The 24,013-nt window shown below is 40.7% G+C and overlaps 1 long non-coding RNA gene across 1 annotated transcript; it reads left to right on the top strand.

Moving 5' to 3' along the window:
• Positions 1-8,560: 8,560 nt before the first annotated feature.
• Positions 8,561-22,077, top strand: LOC123619619 (uncharacterized). The gene is made up of 4 exons (XR_006728296.2): positions 8,561-9,368; positions 12,404-12,511; positions 18,115-18,229; positions 21,874-22,077. It is a non-coding gene; the product is annotated as an uncharacterized LOC123619619 (long non-coding RNA).
• Positions 22,078-24,013: the final 1,936 nt, after the last annotated feature.

The following is a 24,013-nucleotide window of genomic DNA, read 5'->3' as shown; positions in this document are numbered from 1 at the left end:
ATGACTCATGGTTTCGTGAAAAGCTGCTGATCTCATTAGCTTCAGAAATGATTGTGTGGCTGGGCAGGGCCTCTCAGGTAGATATGGTGCTGACTGGGTGCCCCCGGAGTAACACCTCTCACTTCTCCTGAGGTGGTGAAATAGCCAGAAACTGGTTCCCATTCAAAACCTGGAAACCACCGCGGGTGAGGTCATGCCACACATGCCAAGACCTCTGTGAGATTATCATCTGCATTGTCATTGTCCAGAATAATCACTTTTCCACTTAGTTCTAGATAACTGATGGGGAAAAAAATTTCTCCAATTGTTTAACTGTCATTGTTATTACTAAAGAAATATGTGCTATATCACACACACACACACACTCACACCCAAAATACTCAGGTGGGAAAAAAGCCTCATTATTTCATATTCAGGAAAAAAAAAGAATTGCCCTTTCTGAACCACAACAGACTGAAACATTATGCTGTACACCAGAAATTGACACATTGTAAACTGACTATTCTTCAGTAAAAAACAGTGAATGAAAAATGAAAAAAAAAAAAAAAAAAGAAATCCTAAAACAACAACAAAACAAATGCATACACTCAGAGATGATCACTGTTAAAAGCTTGATTTTACTTTTCTTCCTGGATTTTTAGATAACTGTGAAATATCTCAAACATAAAGAAACGTATAGTTTTTTTTCTTTTTCAGAAATAAAGGATTACAATGAGAGTTACAATTAGAGTCCCCTGGGTACCTACCCGAGTCCTCTTAGCTTCCCTCTCTTCAGAGAAATAGCTACTCTCCTTAATTTCCATGCTGAATTTTACACTTTTGCTATCTATGTATGCATTCCTAAGCTTATATAAGTGTCCTTAGGCTGTCTGTATCATTCTGTCATTGATGTTTTATCAATATTGATATATGCTACTCTCTCAGCTTCATTTTAAGTGCTGAATACTATTCCATTATCTGAAAGTATCACAATTTATCCATTCTCTTACTGATAGATATTTAAACCATTTCCAAGTTTTTGCTCCAATGAAAAAGCTACAATAAACATTCTTACACATGTTTTATTGTACCCAGGTGTTAAAACTTCTCTAGAATGTTGTACTGGAGAGTATGAGCATCTTCTGTGTTCCTAGATGATGAATGTTTTCTAAGGCAGTGAGATCAATTTAACCTCCCGCCAGCAGGTGTGAGTCTTACCCTTGTTCCTTGTCCTCACCAACACTTGGCAGGGTCATACTTTTCAATATTCATGAATGCAAAGGATGTGAAACTGTATCTTATTATGGTTATAATTTACATTCCACAGAAGTTAATGGTGTTGAGCATATTTTCATATATGTATTGTCTCTCAGATTTTCTTTTCTGTAAATTACCTGTTCATTTACTTGGCACATATTTCATCGCATGGATTATTTTTCTTATTGATTTGTAAGCATTTAAAATCTTCTCTGGATATGAACCATTTTTAGCTATATGCTTTGCAACTATCTATACTTAGTACATGGTTTGCTTTAAAAAATATATTTTTAGAAAGTTTTAGGTTCACAGCAAAATTGAGAGGATGGTACAGAGATTTCCTATATACTCCCTGTTCCCACACATATACAGCCTCCCCCAATATCCACAACCCCTACCAGAGTGGTACATTTCTTACGCCTGATGAGCCTAACCTGACACATCATATTCACTCAAGTCCATGGTTTATGTTAGGGTTTATTGTGCCTTTGGTGTTGTACATTCTGTGGGTTTGGACAAGTGTATAGTAATGTATATTCATGATAAAATCATACAGAGTATTTTTACTGCCTTAAAAAATCTCTTATGTTCCTCCTATTCATCCGTCTCCCTCACCCAATCTTGGCCAACTCCTGATTTTTTTTACTGCATCCACAGTTTTGCCTTTTCCATAGTGTCATATAGCTGGAATCATACACGATGTTGCTTTTTCAGTTGGCTTCTTTCACTTAGTAATATGCATTTAAAGTTTTTCCATGCCTTTTCGTGGCTTGGTAGCTCATTTCTTTTTAGTTCTGAATGATACTCCATTCTCTGGATACACCACAGCTTAGTTGTCCATTAACCTACTGAAAGACATTCTGGTTGCTTCCAAGTTTTGGGAACTGTGAATAAACTGCTATAAACATCCCTGTGTATGTTTTTGTGTGGATATAAGTTTTCAGATCCTTTGAGTGAACATCAAGTTGCGTGATTGCTGGAGCAGATGCTGAGAGTATGTTTAGTTTGGTGAGAGATCACTAAATTATCTTCCAAAGTGGCTGTACCATTTTGCATTCCCACCAGCAATGAATGGAAGTTTCTATTGCTCCACAGCCTCCCCAGCATTTGGTGTTGTCAAATGTTCTAGATTTTGGCCATTCCAACAGGTGTGTGGTGGTATTTATTGTTACCTTAATTTGCATTTCCCTAATGACATATGACGTAAAGCATCTTTTCACACCATTTGTACATCTCCTTTGGTGAGATGTTTGATAATGCCTGGTCCACTTTAAAATCAGGTTATTTGTTTTCTTAATACTGAGGTCTAAGAGTTCTTCGTGTATTTTGGATAGCAGTCCTTTATCAGGGGTGTCTTTGTCAGTATTTTCTCCCAGTGTGTGGCTTGTCTTATTTATTCTCTTGACACTGGTTTTCGGAAGAGCAGTTTTTAATTTTAATGAAGTCCAGCTTATCAATGATTCCTTTCACAAATCATGCCTTTGATATTGTGCCTAAAAAATCATTGCCATAACCAAGGTAGTCTAGGTCTTCTCTTGTGTTATCCTCCAGGCGTTTCATGGTTTTACATCTAGGTCTGTGAGACATCTTGAGCTAAGTTTTGTGAAAGGTATTTATGTCACTTAAATTTGAATTTCAGATAAAAATGCATCATTTTTTAATGTAAGTATGTCATGAATATTGCATGGGGCATTCACTAAAGTATGTTTGTTGTTCATCTGAAAATTCAAACTTAACTGGATATCCTACAATGTATCTGGCAATCCAAGCTTGAAAGCAGAGGGGAAAAGGTCATGGAGTACACACTGGCTCTGAAAGCTTTCACTTAGAGGTAACACATTCCTAAATACATTTCAATAGCCAAGGAAGTCAAATGACCAAGCCTAATGTCAATAATTCAGAGACGTATTATTATTCCAAAGGAATGGCAACCTCACAAGAAGCAGGAAACGTGTTGAATAGAATTATAACATGCCACACAGATGCAACCATACATTTTTTTCTAACAAAGTTCAAGTTAGTTAACACATTATGTACATCCATTTTTTCTATACACGACTCAAAACTTAGCACATCTTAAGTTTATCCACTGCATATGCCTCATTTTGTGTTGTCTGAAAGTTTTATTTTTACCTTCTAAAATAAGCAAAATATCATTTTAAAATAAAAGTTATGAGTTAATTAAATGTATTGGTATATTTTACACAGTTTTGAGTTCATTGCTGCTCTCATGTCTTCTTTAAATGGGTTTACTTTTCTTCTTACTGAAACGTATCCTTTAATAGTTCTCAGAGCCCCTGAGGTGGTTTCTCTTGGCACTTTCAGGTCTAAAAATGCCTTAATTTTGCCTTCACTCTTAAATAATTGCTTAACTGGTTATATAATTTTAAACTGATGGTTATAGTTCCTTGTTAGTTTGAAGAAATTACTCTTTTGCTTCTGGAAATCAATATTGCTAAGATTGCTATAGGCTGTTTTTTTTTTTCCAGTAGCTTTTAGTATTTTCAGTTACTTTTAATATTATGAAATTTTATCACATTTTGCCTAAGAGTAGATTTCTCTTCATTTATCCTGCTTGATATTCAAACTGCAATTTTTAATTGAAGTATAGTCAGGTACAATGTGTCAATGTCTGGTGTGCAGTATAATGTCCCAGTTATGCATATATATACATATATTCACTTCCATATTCTTTTTCATTAAAGGTTATTACAAGATGGATATAGTTCCTTATGCTATAGAGAAGAAATTTTTTAAAATATATTTTTATATATAGTGGTTAACATTTGCAAAGCTCAAACTCCCAGATTTATCCCTTCCCACAAAACTGCATTTTAAATGTGAGGATTCAGGTTCTTCTCCAATTATGGAAAATTCTTAGCTACTATTTTTTCAAATATTGCTTCTCTATCATCACCTCCTTTTGTCTCCTTTTAGAATTCCTATTGGACAATCTTTGGAGGCTTGACAAAAGCCATCCTTCATGTCTCTTAGCTGCTTTCTTAATTTTTCAAATCTTTATCTCTCTGTGCTGTTTTGCGTGAGTTCAGCCTCCTTCTATGGTGGGGAGAGACAGAGAAGTTCCTTGTTGGGCAGTGATACTGGCAGTCCTGTCTTAGATGGAACTGTTTTGCTCTCCTGACCTCACAGCAGACTCTCAGCTGTTACCATGTGCTTCAGGACCCAGAGCCCAGGGCATCTTTGGCTTTAACCACTCTCATAACTTCACATTTGCTGTGTTTCTAGTATATCTTGTTGTTGACCTCAACAATATCTTTCCAATTGTTTATTTTTACCTAAAAAGTCGTGGTTCTAGTTTTGGATCAGATGGTTCCATCAAATTTACAGAAGTCACTGGGATCCTTCTCTATTTGTACACATTGATACATTTTCCCCCCAAAGAGATACTCTGTGTCCTGATATTTCACCCCTCCTCAATTTCATTGCAAATGTATTTCTATGTCAATAGATGCATTTTCTGCAACATCATTTTTTCTGGAATAAATCATGTATAGTCATAATACACTAATAATTGTATGGTAATAATACACTATAATTTAATCTGTTAGAATTTTGTTGAGAATTTTTGCATCTTTGCTCATGAGAAATATTTATCTGTTGCTTTTGCTTTCTTTTCCTTTTGGAAATGCTTGTTTTTGGAATCACGGTAATGCTAGCCTTGTAAAATGAACTGGGAAATCATTTCTCCTCCTCTGTTTTCTGATTGATATTTTCTTTCTTAAATGAAGCCATCTAGGCCTGGATTTTCTTTGTGGGTGCATTTTAAACTATAAGTTAAATTTCTTCAGTAGATACAGGACTGTGAAGATTTTAAAACTTCTTCTTGAGGTGGTTTTGGTAATTAAAAAATTTTAATCTAAGTTTTAAAATGTATTATTATAGGCTGGTTATTATATGTACTTCTTGTAATTTTAACGTCTGTAGGGCTTACAGTGATGTCCGTCTTACATTCATGACATTGATAATCTATACCTTTTCTCTTTTGTCTTGATCAGTCCCAGTTTGTCAACTTTATTAATCTTTTCAAAGATGCAGCTTTTGGTTTAGTGATTTTCTCAATTGTTTATTTTCTGTTTTATTGGTTTCTATCTTATCTTCATTATTTCCTTCCTTCTTGTTACTATAGGTTTAATTTACTCTTACTGTCTAGCTTCTTAATGTGGAAGCTTAGATAAATGGTTTTGAGCTTTTCTCCTTTTTATGTAAGTGTTTAATAACATACATTTCATTTTAAGGACTACTTTAACTGTATCCTAAAAGGCTTAATATATAGTGTTGTCATTTTTATTCTGTTAAATATTTTCTAATTTCCTTTACAATGTCATGTTTGACCCATGAATTATTTAGAAATACAGTTTTAAATTTCCAAATGTTGTTTAATCTCCAAACTTTATCCATATAGCTTCTCCATATATCTTTATCCATATATCTTTGTTATGATTTCCAATTTAATTCCATTTTGTTCAAAATACAACCTCTGTATGACTTCAGTGCTTTTGAATAATTGAGACAGGTTTCTGTCTGGGAATATGGTCTCTCTCTCAGTGAATATTTCATGAACATTAGAGAAGAAAGTGTATTCTGTTGCTTTGGACAGTATTCTTATAAGTTTGTTTGATAGCATTATTCAGGTCTTCTATATCTTTACAGATTTAACAAATTCTGTTCTCTCTTATTGTGAGAGTAATGCCAGTGCTTCTATCCATAATTGTAGATTTTTCTATTTCTTTCTTTTAAAAAATTTATTTCAAATGCTGGTGTTGTGTACTGCATTTGAAACACAATTATTGGGTGCATACATCAAATTTAGGATTATTATATCCTTCTAATGGATTGATCCTGTTTCTAAAATCTCCCTCTTTATGCCTGGTAATATTCCTTATTGTAAATTATGCTTTGCTTGATAAAAAATATCACCATTCCAGGTATCTTTTGCTTAGTGTATTATGATGTACAATTTTCTGTCCTTTTACTTTTAATTCATCTCTGTCTTTTTATTTAAACTGGGTTTCTTTAGACATAATATAGTCGCATCTTACCTTCTTTTCTGTTTTGAAAATCTCTGCCTTTTAAATCAAGTGGTTAGACCACTTGCATTTAATGTCATTATCAATTTGATATGTTTAAGTCTATTATCTTGTTTTATATTTATACCATGTGTTCTTCGTTCCTCTTTTTCTGTTGTCTCTTTTCTTGGCTTATTTTGGTTTAGTTGAATATTTTTTTAGGATTTAATTTTATTGCTGATACTGTTTTACTATTTATACCTCTTGTTTTTATTTTTATTTTCCAGTTCTCTTCATTCCTTAACTCCTAGTTTTCTTCTAGTTTCAACATCCTTCCACTTGATGAATTTTCTGTATCAATTCTTATAGTGCAGGTGTGATGGCAATCAATTTTCTCAGCTTTGGTTTGTCTGGAGATGATACTGAAATTCATAAAACCGGATGAGATCATCTGAGGTGTAAGTGTAAATGTGGAAGATATTTTAAAATATACTTGTTACAGCTTTACTACCTTGAAGTGTTGGAAGCTGCCTTCCTCTTTGTTACCACTTTTAGGACCTGGACCACAGTCTCTTTCCGTGGTACTGCCCTTAGATGCAAGCAAAAGGGGCTCCTGACCCAGTCCCCACTCTTTGAAGACTCCAGTCTGGCCCTTCTCTGGCTATGACACCTGGTCCATGGGACCAAAGGAAGAGGCTCACCTGAAGTCCATATCCTTCCTTGAAGACCATACTTCTGTACCCAATAATTCCCTGTTCAAATGGTCTTGAACTTGTTTCTGGAGCTTGCATAGGCTTCTTCTCTGGGATGGACTGTTCTAGACCATTCTGGGAGAGTTAGCCAATAGGCACCAATTTGTGGGAGGTATGGTGGAGCTTGAATGTGTAGGCTAAGTTATACATATACGTGCATTCAGGACACTCCAGTTGCAGAATGGAGTCAGGGATGGGAAGAGAAGAAGGAGGGTTCCTGGAGAATGGCAGGGTCTGGTATTTCCTGAGCACCATGTTGCAAAGTGCTGGAGAATTCCAAACTGGAGCCTAGTCTTCTGTGTGGTTCTCAGGGTTTATTTGTCAGGGTAGGAGGATAGAACATATTTTAACTGTGTATGAATGTAATTTATGAATTTTAAATATTTAAAAATATGGTACGTTGGTCTTCATTTTAACTCTTGCTTTGAGTCCACCTGAGTGTCCTCCCACTCAAGACACTTTGTCTTCCAATCCAGCATGGTTTGGGGCAGACAGTGCTTAGAATCCACTCCTTATGGAAGGAGCAGAGAAGAGGTTAATCACACAACACTGACTCCTTGCCTGCAGAGCTGGATAGTTGGTGTTATCCAACACGATCAAATCAAGTTAGATAGTTTAGGGATCTTTATTTCATGCCAGATCAGTGGGTTAATAGTGCTAAGGAAACTTGAAAAGGTCCTGGTCTTGGCTACCTGTCCAAAACCCTGTGAACTTGTGGTTTGGCATGGTTGATTTTTCAAAAGCTCTTCTCTTGGTAAACCAGTTTGAAGTTCTTTTCTGACGTTATTGCGGTTTCGGGTCTGGCACAATCTGGTTGCAACCTTGCCATAGAAGTAAACTGTGGCCAGGCTGAGATTTTACAAAGCACAGACCTATCAAGGTGAATGAAACACCTTTCTTGCCCTCATGTAGTTTGCATATATGGACAACTGAATTCTAATATAAACATCATAATGGAGATACCAAGTGGGAATAAAGAGCAGTAAAATCATTTCCAGACCAAGGGAGACTGCATGGACTTTGGGAAAGGAGTGGGATCCTGATACTCTGACAGACAGAGGTGGAGAGGAATAGGCGAGTGATAAGGGCAGATCAGATGGAGGGAACAAGCTGAGCCCAGGCATGATCGTGGCACTGTTCAGGAAACAGTGATTGGTCCTTTGCTGTTGTTGCAGAGTGAACGAGGGAAGGAGTGGGTAAATCCACCATGCTTTCTTTTCTCGGAGACTTCTTATAAGCTCTTCCATTTACCTGGGATGCTCTTCCCCCATGCACATGACAACATTTTACTGAGTATCTCATAGGGCTTCTGTCTCTGCTTCATAACACTTATCACAGTGTAATTAAGCAGTTATATAATTACTTGTTAATATTTTCTCCCCTTTGCTAACATACTCCATGAAGATAGAGATCACGTATGTCTTGTTCACAGAGCTATTCCCACTACTGGGCACGAAGTCTTGCACATAATAGGCACTCAGAAAATACTTGGATAATGAATAAATGTCTGAATGAATGGATTAATAGGTAACCGATACATTAAGCAACAATGCATTAATTGAGTAATAAGGCTGGAAGCGTAGCTTGCAGTTAGATTGTGGAGGTACCTGAATGACATGCTAATGAGTTAGGGCTTCATTTGGTAAATAATGATGTTTTATTTATTTCTTTATTCAAACTCAAATAAATATCCATTCCAGTGTTTACTTTGTGTCAATACTGAATATAAAATGATAATTAAAACGCTCTGCCAGGATCTTGCAGGACAGTAGGAGAAGGCAGGTAAGCAAATCACTATAATGAAAAGTGTGGGAGATCTTTATTAGAAGTATGTTCCAAGTATTTGAGGACACAGACAATGGACTAATTTATTCTGTTTTTGAAGGGGGCAGTGGGGAGAGGGGGGCAGTGAATGTTCCCCAGAAGAGATAACAGCTCAGTGAGAAACTTAAGGCTAAGTGAGGGCTTTCCAGATGGGAAGGACAGGGAGGGAGAGATGGTAAAGAACATTATGGGGATTTCTATTCCCAGAAACATAGAGGACTGGATGGTGTAAAATCTTTCTGAAAAAAAGAAAAGAAAAGGATGGAAGGGGAAAATCAGAAAAGCTGGATAAAAGATAAAATAAAAATATTTTAAGCAACCTAGATGATTTTGCAGGAAAAGAAGAGATCCCCTCAAATGCTAAATCCAAAGTTGGAATACAATCCCACAGAGAGAACGAAGCACTACATCTGACAGCTTCTCCAATAATTTATAACCTAAATTGTTTTGTTTTCTTTATTTTTGACAGCTTGTAACAAATGGAGCTTGTAACAAATGAAGACAAGAACAGGACTTGCGAATGCTCAAGGTGGGAGTCAGAACAGAGATTCCTATGCAAAATTAGGGCCTCAGGAGGGCTGTTCCCTCAGTGAAATAATGGCTCAGAAAACAGGATCCACCCAGCAAGCAGGTTAGCAAGAAAGGAGGTTGTCTCAGCTTTGGCTCTGAGTAGAGGGAAAACTTGCTTCCTCCAAGAGCTCCTATCCATATGTGAGTCCTCGTATGAACTTGGATTCAAATTCATACTACCTGCGTGGTTCAAAATACTTCAAACCAAATATCGAGAGTAGTTCCTGAGCTAGTTCTCTCAAGTAACTGGCAGGAGCAAATACTAACCTTCTCTGGGGGACTGCCATTTAAATCCAACCACAAAGAATATCCATAGGTAATGTTTTAATATCACATACATAAAACTTCCAATATGCATGAGAAAAAAAGCCACAATAAATGAGAAACAGACCCCTAAAGAATGAATATATTTGACTCACAGATACAGAATAAAAATTAAATATTAAAAATATGATGAATGAATATGATGACCAGGCAGATTTGGATAATAATCAAATAGAACTTCTAGAAATTAAAAAAAGTAATGAGGCACAATCCTTCTAGAAATTGAGTTGATTATTTGACTTAAAGATCAATCTGAAGAAATAATCTAAATATGTAGCAAGTAGATGTCAAGATATGTGAAATATGAAAGAAATGTTGAGACACAGGAGGATGAAAGGGGAAACTGAGATGGTGATACACTGGGAAAAGCTAACATACCTAATTGGAGTTGCAATAGGAGAGGACATAAAGATGTGGAGAAAGCAATATTCAGAAGATATTAAGAACTAAACATTTTTCATATTTTAAGAAATAAACCAATTAGGTTGAGAGAGTTCAACAACTCACAAGCAGGATAAACACGAAGGACTCAATAGCTGAAATCATTGTGGTAAACGTCATAGCACCCAAGAAGAAGAAAAGACAAGAGGGATGAAGAAAATGGGAGGAGTCCTTAAAAATGTTAGAAATGACAAAAGGGGGCCAAACTGAAATGCAGCAAAAGCTACACTGATGATGATAAGACAAAGTTGAAATCACAGACAAAATGGACTGAAATGATAACTACCAAAAAGTGCAAATGAACAAAACCAATTTATGAAGAAATTAAAGATCTGTGACCATTAAAGTTAATAAATCAGGCATTAAATATTTGCCCCTAAATAAAACATCTCGCACAGATGGTTTTACAGGAAATTCTATCACCCTATTCATGGAACCCATCATTCTAATTCTCAGGCAAACTCTTTTAGAGGAATGGCTAAGAGGTAATACTCATCAATTGATTTTATGAAGCTCCTATGACCATTATGACCAAAACCAGGTAAGCTAAGTATGAGAAAGGGCAGTACAACTAATTTCACTCAGTGTAAATGCAATATCTTAGTAAACCATATGTATAAAAATGATGTGACTTCATACCAGGAATGCAAAGTTGATTTTTTAAAATTATCGTATTGTTTAATTATTTCATTTTGGCAGGGGGAGGGTAATTAGGTTTGTTAATTTTTAGAGGAGGTACTGGGGATTGAACCCAGGACCTTGTGCATTCTAAGTATGTGCTCTACCACTTGAGCTATACCTACTTCCCTCCAAAGTTGATTTAATATTAGAAAAACAATTAATGTAACTCACCACATTAAAAGATGAAAAAAGAACTTATATCTTTAATAGATATAGAATTAGCATTGATAAAATTCAACACATATTCATGTAAAATATCTTATTAAATTTAGTCTACAAGGGAAATTCCTTATCCTGAAAAGAGCTTATTGAACCTACAGCCAGCATCCTATTCAATGGCAAAATCAAGAACAAGACAGCAGTGCCCACTATCACCACTTCTAATGAAATTTTCACCCAAGGTCAGTGGGTCAGGAAAAACAAATTTAAATAGTCGGTGTTGAAGGACAGAAACACAAATATTACTAGTCTCTGATTGTCATATGTGATATGTCAATATGATTGGCTACCAGAAAACCCCAAAACATTTATCAATAAATTATTAAAATAAGAGTGTTCAAAAACATTGCTTATTTAAGCACTTAAAAACTAAAGATAATACAAAATATCATATAATTTCAGAGTAGTAGAGGGTTTCTTAAATAAGACACAAAAGTAGAACTCTTTAAAACTTAATTCAGTGTATTAAAAATAAAATATGTTCACTGAAGGGCACTATGGAGTGAAAGGCCAGTCACAAAGCAAGATAAAATATATGCTATACATATAATCCACAAAGAATTGGTATCCAGAGTATCTCATATATAAAGAATTTCCACAAGTCAAGAAAAAAGATGACCCAATAGAAAAGTAGTCAGAAGCTGTGAATAGGTGTTTCACTGAAGAAGCAACACAAATGGCCAATAACCCTTGAAAAGATGTTCAACCTTATTAATTATCAGGAGAATGCAGATTAAAACCACACACTAGTAGGTTGGAAAAAAATTAAGACTTTCACAATGCTACGTTTCTGGCTAGGAAATAGAGAAAATAATAGTTCTCTCATATGCCATGGGTAGCTGTCTAAATTGGTACCACTTTACCTAGCAAAGTTGAAAATGTCCCTCACTATAGGGAATTCTATTTCTATGTACATAATATATTAAACTCTTTCTCATAGGCCCTATGAAAATATGAACAGAAGTTTTTATGAGAAAAGGTAGCTTCTAAGAATTTAGCTTTCATATGAATGGGAATTGGAGAACAGCTAGCTTGAAAAAAGAAGAAAAAGATGTCACTTGATAGCTTTTGTGTATTGATGACAACGCCTCTTATATGGGCTTTAATGACAGGCAGACCTGGGCTGGAATCCTGGCTCACCGGTTTACCACCTACGTGACCTTGGGCAAGCTGTTCATACTCTCTAAGCCTCGGTCTTTGCCTCTATAGACTGAGGATATGAGATCGATCTTAAAGATTGTTGTGAGAACTGCATATATTATATGCAGACCACCCAGCACATAGGAATGTTCCGTGGATGTTAACTATTATTATTCCTCCACTGAACAGGTTGGACTAAGACGGGAAAGGAGAAGGAAGGAGCCAACTACTTACCTGAGCATCTCCAATGTCTCAGTCACTCTCTAGGAGAAGGAAAGATAAAATCTTTAGGGCTGGGTAAGTTGAAATTAGAAAAGAGTGTCCCCTCCAGGTAAGATGTGAAGTGATGGTACGAGGGTGTGGTGGAAAAGCACAGACTTAGAGACTCAGGACCTGCATCTGAGTCCTGCCCCCACCACACATTTGATCTACACCCCTGGGCATGTCATTGAAGCTTTTATTCTGTATAAAAAGGAAATAATAATAATGCACCAAGCTGCTGTGAGGAGTAGGAGAGAAAACATGCACAAAATCTCCAATCTGCAGAGGGTTATGGGAAAGTCTTACTATCAATAGGAATAACATGTTTCTATTTCTCACCCTTCTCTTTACAGAATTCCCCTGTCTGCACCTTTCTGGGCACCCAACATTCTATTGTGGCTCTCTGGGGCTGCTGCTTCCTTGAGCTCTCCCTCCCGTTCATTAAAAGTTACCCACCCCAAGTCCCATGTGTTAGGGTCATGCTGGGGAACTGGCTGATCGGATGAACCAGTTTGTATTCATCCATCAGTGGATAACTGTGAATTCTCCCATGCTTCCCCCATCTTATTGTCATGCTGGCTATTAAGTAGGCATTTTAAACATGCACCTCCAGGAGGGAAAATCCTTTCATTGAAAACACTGACAAGAGCTCGAAATTTCAGGTGCTCATGACAGACTGTTGGGTGAGATTCACTGGGTCAAATAAGGCTTCTTCCTATGACACCTCTGAAGCATCTTCTTCCCCATTTATTCACTGGGACAAATGTCATGACTTCTCGCTCCATGAATAAAGTTTGGAAAAGCTTCTGGGAGAAATAGATCTGGTTTCAGACCTTGACACTGAAGATCACAGACACTGAGATAGTATCCAAGTAGTGTTTTATGCTGCACAAAGAACTTTCATATCTGTTGCCTAGTTCAGTCTTTACACCAATCCTTATAGAAGAAAAATGAGACAGAGTTTGTTTCCCCCAGTTTTGTAGATGAAGAAAGTAAGACTCAGAAGTTTAAGGAAATAATTTGTAGAAAGTCACACATCTCTTTAGTGGCTGAGTTTAACCACACTTTTCTTGGGCTCCACCACCCTACCTGATCTCTGGAGCACTCAGTCATACCTACCACCTGGGCCATCCAAAAAAGGATGGTTAGCGTGAGTCACCACAGACCAGTTCCTTTTGTCAGTGCTTGGTACTCCCAGTTCCTGGGAGAGCTAATTGCCAGGTAGGGTCATGGTGAAAATACCAACAGCCAGATCAGAAGCCCAGGAAACGCATTACGGACTCCTGGTCCTCATACATCCTGATACGTGAAACATTGTTCCGCAGGCTGCTTACTGTGGATGCAGAAAAACCAGTTTTCCAGCACAGGCTGAGAGCAAGCGGTGAGAGCTACACCTGTATCCCTTCTACCTTCCCCATCCCCTGTCCAAGTTTTCCCCATGGAGAGCAACAGGTGGCGACCCCCTTCCACCAGCAACTTCTGAAATAATAATTAGCCAGTCCTCCTAATGACTTAACAATCACGCCTTGCATGGCAACAAACCTGGTGTTTTCAGGCTCTTTCACAGCCATTAATTACTTCTTTACCCAGCTGCCCAGTGCTGTAGGTCACCTCAATCACCTCTGGGGCGTGGCTAAGTCACCAAGACAGGCCAGGGATCTGCCGAAGGTCACCCAGCCGTGTCTGCAGCTCAGTGATTCCATCAGCCAATGGAAATTAAGGTTATGAAGTCAGCTCTGCTCTCACACCTTCCTCTGCAGGGTCCCAGGCTCTCCTACTGCCTGGCTCTCCAATCCAGTTATCTTGGTAGAGCCTCCCATGCAGACTTATGTGTCCTGGTGTCCCGAGGGCCATGTTAAGTAATGAGATCTTCCAATGCAATAATTTGCATGAATGCACTACTGATAAATAAGCCTTACTTTGTCGCGCTCCCCAGGTATGTGCATTGTAACAGAGGGTCTTCTGCAGCTCCAAAGCTGTAATTCACAGGGATGAAGTTCTGATGGTAGAATTCCAGGCATTTGTCACCATCAGCAGTAGACAAGCTACTTTAGCAACGGGGCTCTTTGGGCAGAAGTTCCTCACTCAACCCTGCAGGCCAGGTGAACTTGAGGATCATGCTGGTGCGGCCCCCAAGCCCCTTATCTTGCTTGGATTTGGTCACTAGTTCACTCTGGGGAATAGAGAGGAGCGGCAAACTTGGATGCAGGTGTAACACTTTAATTAAGAGCTGGAAACCAGTTCTCCTTTAATTAATTCCACCTGAATCTACATTCCTCAGACAGCCAAGCTGTGTGCCAAGTCAGCCTTTACCCTGGTGTGGTCTGGGCCGGCCCAGCATGTGGTGCCAGATTTTGGGATACTCAGACACATGACTCATAGCGGCTCAATGCATGCGTGTGTGTGCGTGTGCGTGTGTGAACGCACGGGTGACTGTGCGTGAGGCAGAGCAGCAAAGGTGACCACCTGCCCAAGCCGTTCTAGCCGGGAGCCCGTGTGCACCAAGAGAATCAAGTCTAATAAAGTGCAGATGGATGACAATGATAGCTGAACTTTGTTCAAGTCGGTTTTCCATCATGTGTTCTAATGAGGGGCTAGGGAGGCGCAAGGGCGCAGTAGCTAACCCCAAAGCATTGACAAGGGGTTTAGGAGTAACTGATTGGTACAGAAGACTTCTTATTTGTGCTCAAGTTACTATTATTAGAAAGGAATTGACTGTAATTGGAAGTCAGAAGAACCAGGTGAAACTGGAGGTGACCAGGGTTCGGAAAAGCCACCTTGAATTGTTGTGGTTTTCTTGCAGTTCTTTTTCCAAAGGGAAAGCTTCGAGCAGTTAATCTGGGTGGAAGCAATTGGCTACGAATCAGTTCAGCTGATGCACTTTGAAAAGATTCTGAAGCAAACTCTCTTATCCTGGACTGAAAACCTCCTGTGGAAGATTTGCTTTCTTTTCTTGTTCATCACCTGGGGAAGCACTGAGATTGGGTGTGGAATCAAATAAATTTGGGTTTTTATAAGTTTACCCCTTATAATTTATGTAGGTTGATTGATTGCATGACTTGATTCTCTGAGCATCCGTTTTTTTCCATCTGGAATAATTTGGCAGAGTTTCTGTGATAATTAAGCAAGATAACAATAATTGTGATTCTTGCTTATGATAACAATAATTGTTAACATGTATTGAATATGTTTACATTTATAGTGCCAGTTTACAAATACCTTGGGAGGCGCACAGCCGGAAACCAGGGTTCAGGGAGATGACATGCAGGTGCTTAATAAATATTCATTTTTCTCAAGATAGCATCTGCAAAGTCATTCCCTTTTGGTTACATTGAAAAGTATTTGTGTGGAAATAAAATGGAAATGACATTATGAAATATTAATTGTAGTTTATCTAGGAGGTAGGAGGCACATAAACTTTATTTTTTTTGTTGTTGTTTAATAATCTGTATTTTCTAAAGTTATTACTTATTACCTTGTTAGGATGAAAACAGTCATGGTTGGGGTGGAGGGAGTGGGTGGTGAGGATTGAAGGCATCGCCCGCACCTGCAGCCTGCCCCGTCTGGGGCAGTCAGGGCTTGACGCCCTGTTCTGTCCATTTAGAAGGACTTACACTAGCTCTACAGCCCTGCAGAGAAAATTCAGGGCTGGGCACTTATTGTTAATTCTGCTACACATGCTTTCCCTCTTTCCTCTGCTTTTTAGCTTAGAAATATGACATGTATCTAAATCGATAATTCTGCAAAGCCTATTTGCTTTCTTATGTACACACATATACATATATATGTTCATATATATGTCCTTTCCTCACTTCCCCGAAGATGGGTTCTGGACATCTGACAGCAATTCAGTTGTGTGGGACTTCCATGTCTGTATTTATGGCCCAGAATTTGTAGACCGAGAAAGGGAGATCCAGACATACCAAGGTCGCTGCCTTGGCTCATAGAAGAATGTGTTGGTAAAAGCATTCGGAGATAGAAGAGATGGCCCAGCCTCCTTTGAAGACATGGGAACATGATTTTGTTTGAGGACTGGTCTTGGTACCGTCCCCTGGTCCATCATGGTTAACCAGGTGCCAGGGCAAGTTCAGGGTGGACAGAGGGAGAGCTTTTGTAGACAGAAGCAGGCTCTCTCCACAAGGTACAGTGAGGGCATCTGGTGTGTGGGGAACTCATCCACGCCATCCATGGGGTTGGCATTGAAGGTAGGAGAGGAGGCTGGGCAGAATTCTCCCACAGCCCACCTGTCTGGTCCTCCCAGATTCTGTCCCCGCGGTGCAGGTGACCCAACCAAGCACAGAAAGGACATGGTGGGTAATGGTAACACAACACCCTTCATTAAATTTTAAGCACTTTGAATGTTGTTGTAATTAAGCTGCCCAACAACCCTACGAAATAGGCGCTATTGTCAGCAGCTTCTTCACAGCTGAGGCAGTTGAGGTTCACTGAGGTTGTCACCTGCTCATCATCACACAGCTAAGTGTCAGAGCTGAGCCTCAAACCCAGGTCTATCTGACTTCACAGTCCCGAGGCTCTGGGCTCCAGCAACCTGCCGCTTCACCAGACTCACCCAGTCCAGCCCTCCTCACCGTCCTGTCCTGCCTCGTGGCTCCCATGTCTCCCCTCCGTCACCGCAGGCACACTCGCCCACTTCCAGCTCTGTGAACACAACCAGCACAGACTCACTGTCCTCTCTCTGTGTGCTCTACCCTCAGCTCGGGATCCCCCCCACTGCCCACAACAAGTTTGCATAAACTTCTTCCAGCCCAGTTAAGTCTTCCTATTTGGAATTAATCTTTCCTTCATTGGCAATCACAATGAATTATTTAATTATACAATATATATGCACATATAAATATATACATATATAATATACATATGCATATATATACAGTTTATATTTATGTATATATAACTTTTAAAACACCCTGTGGGAAGCAGAATAATAGTCCCCCGAAGACAGCCACGCCCTTTTCCCTGGAACCTGTGCATGTGTTACCTTACATGGGAAAGGGACTTTGCAGGTATAGTTAAGATTAAGGACTCTAAGGTGGGGAGAGTGTCCTGAGTTACCTGGGTGGTCTCCATCTGATCACCGTGCCTTTAAAAGTAGAAGAGAAAGTCAGGAAAGTGGGTCAGAGAGATGAGAAAAGAGAAGGACCAGACCCACAGTTGCTGGCTTTGAAGATCGAAGAAGGGGATCGATCATGAGCCAAGGAACACAATGGCCTCTAGAAACTGGGGACATTCCTCAGCTGACAGCCAACAAAAGATGGGACTGCAGTCCTACAACCCCAAGGAACTGAATTCTGCCAGCTAACTGAATAAGCAGGAAATAAATTCAAGCACCTCCAGAAAGGAATGCAACCTGCCAACGCCTTGGTTTTAGTTCAACAAGGCCGGTGTTAGAACTCTGACTTACAGAAATGTAAACTAATCAATTTGTGTTATTTTAAGCTGCTGTGTTGTTACTTGTTACAGCAGCCACAGAAAACTAATACATGTTCATAGGATGTTATCATTTTGTGAGAGCATTTGTTTCACCACACCCACCGTAACTGCTTGAGCCTGTATATTTTTCTTTTATGAACTTTTTATTAAGTGGGCTAAGTCTTACTCATTTTTATATTTTTCTCCAGAGCCTTGAACAGCACCTGAATTCTGTTGCGCTGCTTTAAGTCATCTGTTTTGTCTGAGTGGCTGCAATGTGCTCAGCATCATCCCTGATACAGAGACATGAAGTGAAGTCAGCAGGTTAGTCAGCTGAGTACTTTTCAGATACTTGGACTCCTACTCCTTCCAGACACATGGGAAAATCACACCTGTCTGCCCACTTAAAGTTCAGTGTGACCATGTGACTTGCTTTGGCCAAGACCTATGAGCAAACACTTTGTCCTTCTCTCCTTTCCCTTCCACATTCTGCCTGTAATGCTTGAGATGGTCTGGCGCCTGCATCCCTTAGTGATTTTGATGTGCAGTGCCTTCTGGACCCACAATGGACATACATCACAAGCAAGAAATAACCTCACTGTTTCAGCATCTGAGACTTTGAGGTGATTACCACTGCATACTTAGCATCCTAACGGGTAAAGTCAGTTTCTGCCTTTCAGATTCTTATAATCTTTGGGGAGGGAAATAAAATATATACACAAATAACTGCTATACAGGAGAGTCATGGTGGGATTAACAGTAAGTTTTGGTAGTTCAGTGGTGTTCTTCCCGACTTTGCACTTACATTCATATACAAACCACCCATAAATATGTAATTCTACAAAAAGAAACACTTGTTTTTATGAATGTGAGCTCATGCTCTACATATTATTTTGTCATTTGATTCATTGGCATTTGTGAGAAAGGGCAATTAGCTCTTATACCAGCTTAGCAGGTGGGCATTGTCCCTTTCTTAACAGATTAAGGAACTGAGCCTGAGAGGTTAAGCCACTTTTCCAGGTCACCCATCTGGCAAGTGATGCAAATGAAACCTGAATCCAGGTCTCTCTGGCTCCAAAGTCCCTGACTAACACAACACGTTCTCCATTTTCATAAAGCAGGACACACAAAACACCTTACAGGTATGAGACAGCACCTGCTGAGTGACAAACAGCACCGAGATTGCTCGTGTTCTACGTGTCCTGAGTGAAGGGCTCGCTCAGAGGCCTGGGGCCATGGAGAAAAGGCTTCACAGAAATGGCGGGGCTGGAGCCCGACCTTGGAAGAATGGCAGGACCTAACCAGATGAAGTGGAATACATTCATTCATCCACTCATGATGCATTCACTTCTTCAATGATTATTTATTAAGTACCTCTTCAATGGTGGGCAGTCCAGGCAGCAGACATGGGGGGGGTCGCAGCCTTGGAGGTGGGAACGTTTGGGAACAAAAGACAGCCCTGACTGAGTGGGCTGGAGGACTGAGGTGGGGAGATGTGGGTGATAAGGCAACACAGGCAGATAAGGAAACGACCAGAGGAGACCTTGGTGCCCTCCCCCACCACTTGCTAAGAATAACCTCCAGCGTTGGGAGAATTTTTAGTATTACCATAGCATTTAGGAATACAACTCCTACTCCAAGGTTGATATGAGATGATGCGGCAGCAGGTGGAGGGAGGTGAAACATGGGAAAAAAGTTAGAATGCTTCCTAAAAATGGTTTCACCAGCCCTGAACTTCAATTTCACTCATCCAGGATGGTCCAGTACATTGCTGGGCACTCCGCGGGACCCAAAGGAAGGGAGGTCCAGCTCCTGACACAGCTAAAAACAACGGGTTCACCACAAGGCACAGTGGCTGCTGCTGGAATGGGCACTACTGACAGAAAGGCAGAGGGGAGGGGAGGAAAAGCAGCCTTGTGGATGTGAAGTGACACAGATCTGGTTCAAATCCCAGCTCTGCTCCTTCATAGATGCTGGGCAAATCACTGAGCTCAATTTCTTCCTTTGAAAAATAAAGATAATAGCATCTGGCTGGTAGCATAGCAGAGGTTAGGAAACAATGTCTATAAAAAGTCTAGCTTGGTGTCTGGTGCATAGTAGGTGATCAACAGACAGCAGTGACCGTCAATACCTTGTTCTGAGAATGAGCAGCGAGCTTTGGGCAGATGGTGCCTCGTTGCCCGGACATGAGAGCAGTTGCATCTAAGCTAAAAGCTAATTGGAAGGCAGGTGAAATGTAGTTCAGGACCATGGGGTGGTTTCCAGAAACTGCCCTAAGGAAAGGCTTTGTGTACCTAATGAGTACCTTCGTAAGGGCTTCTGATGGGAAATGACCTTTCTGTGACCTCCAGGCTTGATGCTTGGATGCTTCTTGCAACGGCACAAAGCAAGCCCTGACTCACCAACCTAACATGGGTGGCTGGGACCCTTGTGGCCACAGCCAACATTTAATCTCCTGGCCACCTGCAGCCAGGTGTGCTCAAGCCTGTGCTACAGAAAGCCAGGAACCAGAGGCTTCAGGAGTGAGGCGTGCAGAGAGGAGGCTGCTGGGAAATCGTGCCTCTGGGGGATGCCGCTTTTAAGATCTGCCCCTGGTTTTGCTGAAGCCCTTTCTCTCTTTCTTATCCTAGATATTCAAAATACCTTTTGGGGTGTGTGTGTGTGTGTGTGTGTGTGTGTGTGTGTGTGTGTGTGTGTGTGTTTTAACTAAAAAACCAAAGTATGTGGAAAATATAGATAGGATTAAAAAAAAAAGAAAAAGAAAAAAAAACCATTTACTACTTCACCAACCCAGAGATAACCACTCTTAATTCCTGATAGTTTCTCTGTCAATCTTTCTGAACACGTGTAGTCATATACACACAGATGTATACATGTACATATATATGTACAAAAACAGTATACATTATAAACATCTTTCCACATCAATGGACACATCTCTCTTACATAATTTCTAAAGGCTGGATAGCATTCCACTGAATGAGGGTGCTGGCCAAATTTTTAATCGGTAAGATATTTAGGCTATTTTGAGTTTTTAATTCTATAGCAGTGCTTCAATAAATATCTTTAAAATTACATTTTTTTCTCACATGTTTCATTAATGTCATAATTCTAGCAGGAATATTTCATACCTTTCATTATTTCCTTGGGATAAATTCTAAAGTAATGTCACAGGGTCAGAAAGGGAATACAATTTTTTTTTTTTAAGGACAGTAGCCCTGACTTTTAGTTGGACACCTTTCTTGTAATTCTACTTACGGATGATGAAAAACAGCTCTGGGAACCAGAGCAGAAGTGAGGGTTATATTGTAATGTTGCTGAGTCCCTACCACAGGGCTAGTGTTCCAAAGAGCCACTTTGACGTGGTCTTTCCCTTCTGGCTTCTATAGCAACAGTAATAACAACCATATTGTAGTGGTGATGGATACTGTTACTCTCCTCCGTATGAGTTTCCTGCTCTGGGATCCCGGCTAGTTGGGCTCATGAGAGAGGAGTGGGGACCTCCGCTGGCTTCCCAGTGAGCAGAGCACAGAGGTTCTGGTCCATTCTCTGAGCAGGTGAGGTAAGCTTTCCCCGAGCCTCAGAGCCCCTCAGCCCTAGACAATGGGTCTTCTATGCTGTTTGCCCCAGTGACACCTGCCTCCACTGTTGTGTCCTTGCCTTGGCTTCTCTTGGCAGGCTCGTCTATTGAGTTTGGCTTCTGCTGACTAAAGTAAGGGATGCTGACCTAGTTGAGGAGAGCAGCTTGAAAGAAAAGTCTTAGTGTCGTTATATGGCCTGAGGGCTCCACGTAAACCTGTCAAAATAAATACACACGAATTAGTCACCCCAAATCAAAACATGTCCCAGCCCTGAGCGCAGTCCGTGGCACATAGGACAGGCACTTTTTTTGCAAGCGTTTGCTAAGTGAACATAAGGATGGAGGATGAAGGACAGTGTTAATGACCTCCCGCCTTGTCTTGCGATAGGTGGCGTGTCAGGGAGCCCGCGTCAGATATTTACGTCTTCCGGAGTCCTTCGACAAGGGAGGTGGAGGACACTGCCTCCCATAGAGAGTAGCAGCCACACCTATTCTTCAACTCCTGGGCAGACAAAGAGCAAAAGACATGGATCTAACAGGTGCCATTCAGTTTATGGTAAAGAAAAAAGATTGACCCGACAACCATACATCGTGTGAGCATATAATAAAAATATTTTCAGATATGCATGGTCTCAAAAAAGTCACTTCCCAAGCAGCTTTTCTTGGGAAGCTACAGGAAGACACATTTCACTGAAAAGAGGGGAGGAAACCAAGATGTGGAATCTGAGATCGAGGATCCAGTCCAGAAGAGAGGCTCAGGGAATCCTTAGGATGATGAGGAAAGAAAGACCGTCATACTAGCCACACAGCCGACTGAGCTCACCGTCAGCCTCAGGCTCTCACTGGTCCACCCAGCTGAACCAAGCCACTGGGAGGGTGAACCCAGGAGCACACCAGTGTTGCTCCTTTAGCAATAAAAGCAAGCTATCATTACATCTTTGTAATTGCCAGGCTCTGCTCTCAGCACTCACATGTACCGACTCCTTTAATCATCACAACCACACTCAACATACTGTTACTCGTCACGTTTTACAGATTGGAGGAAACGGAGGCCCAAAGCTGATAAGGGCTGGGGCCAAGGCCAGGACGTGAACCCAGACAGCTGAGTCCAGAGCTTGTGCTGTCAACAGCCTCGAATACACCGACGTTAATATTCCTTTTCCTAAATGTACCCATATACCCTTTCATGGAGACTTTCAACAAGGTATTTATCCTATTGCCCTTTTTTGTTCTCTCAACCATCTGGTTTGTTTTTAATTAAACTGGAGTTTCGGCAAACATTAGACCCACTTAAAACCAGAGCTGGGAGAGAAAGCCTTCATTGGCAAAAAAGCCTGGCACCCATGAGCAAGCCATTTGAAGTCATCAGCAGCAATCGGATACTCATGTTGTAATGGTTTGGAATTAAGAGTTTAAGTCTCACTCACACCCAAGGGCTGACACCCAGAGAAACTGGTCGCTAATCTCTGTGCCTGGTGCCAGGGCTGGGAGGTGGGGGGCTGCGTTTCTCCTGGGAAGGCCATGTGGAGCTTTCAGAGGCCCCTCTATGCAGCAGAAACCAGAAACCAACCCAACCCCAGGTACACTTGAGTTGGATGGACCCAGGCACTGAGTGAGGGGCAGGGCCCTGCGGATGGGCCTGGTGACTGAGCCGGAGGTGGGTCCTGCCTCCATGACCTCTTGGTCCACCCTCCAGGCCCCTGTCACTCATTCCAGCCTCAATGAAACCTCTTTGTGTGTCTCCCACCTGCCAGGCCTGCATCTCCCTCTGAGCCTTTGCACTTTCTCTTCCCTATGTCTGGGACGCTCTTCCCCTGCCTCCTTCTCCTCTCTTGGGTCTCAGCTCAATGTTACCTTTTCAGAGAAGCCAACCTGTCCACGATAACTGATAGTGGCCGCATACTTTCTAGGCTTGTTTCTTTCCCATATCCTGTTTCGGGGCAAACAAACAAACAAACAAACAAACCTTCATAGCACTTATCACCAGCTGAGTTTATTTATTTTATTTTACTTACATATTTGTTTATTGTATACCTCTCTTCCTCTGCCATGAAAGCAGGGACTGTCTTGTGTTAGCTTCATTCACCCCAAGCCTATGACACTGCTAATACACAGGAGAAACCCAAGACTATTTCTAGAATGAATGAATGGTGCCCACAAACCAGGTAGGGAGGAAGGCTCAGTCCGAAGCCCGTGTTGTGGGAGGGAGAACGAGGGCTCGCCGACTGGGGAATTATCCTTCTCATGGGCTTTGGCAAGCCGCCTCCATTTCCAGTCCTCCCTCCTACGCCCTGACATTGAGGGTCTCGCTTCCACACTCAGGGAGAGAGCATGAAGCCTTCCTGCTGGCAAGCCTATGACTCTTCTGGGGGATTAAGATCAGGGTTGTGTCAAAGCAAAGGGAAGTCTGGGTCCTTTTTAGCCCTATTGTTGGGAATCACCCGGGAGGGGGTCAGTGGAGAAGGGGGAAGCCATCCGTCACGGATGCTTCCCTAATCCCACACCCATGACGTGTCTAATACCACGAC

The sequence above is a fragment of the Camelus bactrianus genome, chromosome 10 (assembly GCF_048773025.1).
Source record: "Camelus bactrianus isolate YW-2024 breed Bactrian camel chromosome 10, ASM4877302v1, whole genome shotgun sequence".
In the NCBI taxonomy this organism is placed as follows: Eukaryota; Metazoa; Chordata; class Mammalia; order Artiodactyla; family Camelidae; genus Camelus; species Camelus bactrianus.
Note: the sequence above shows the minus strand (reverse complement) of the source record. Positions and strands in the feature narration are given on the sequence as shown.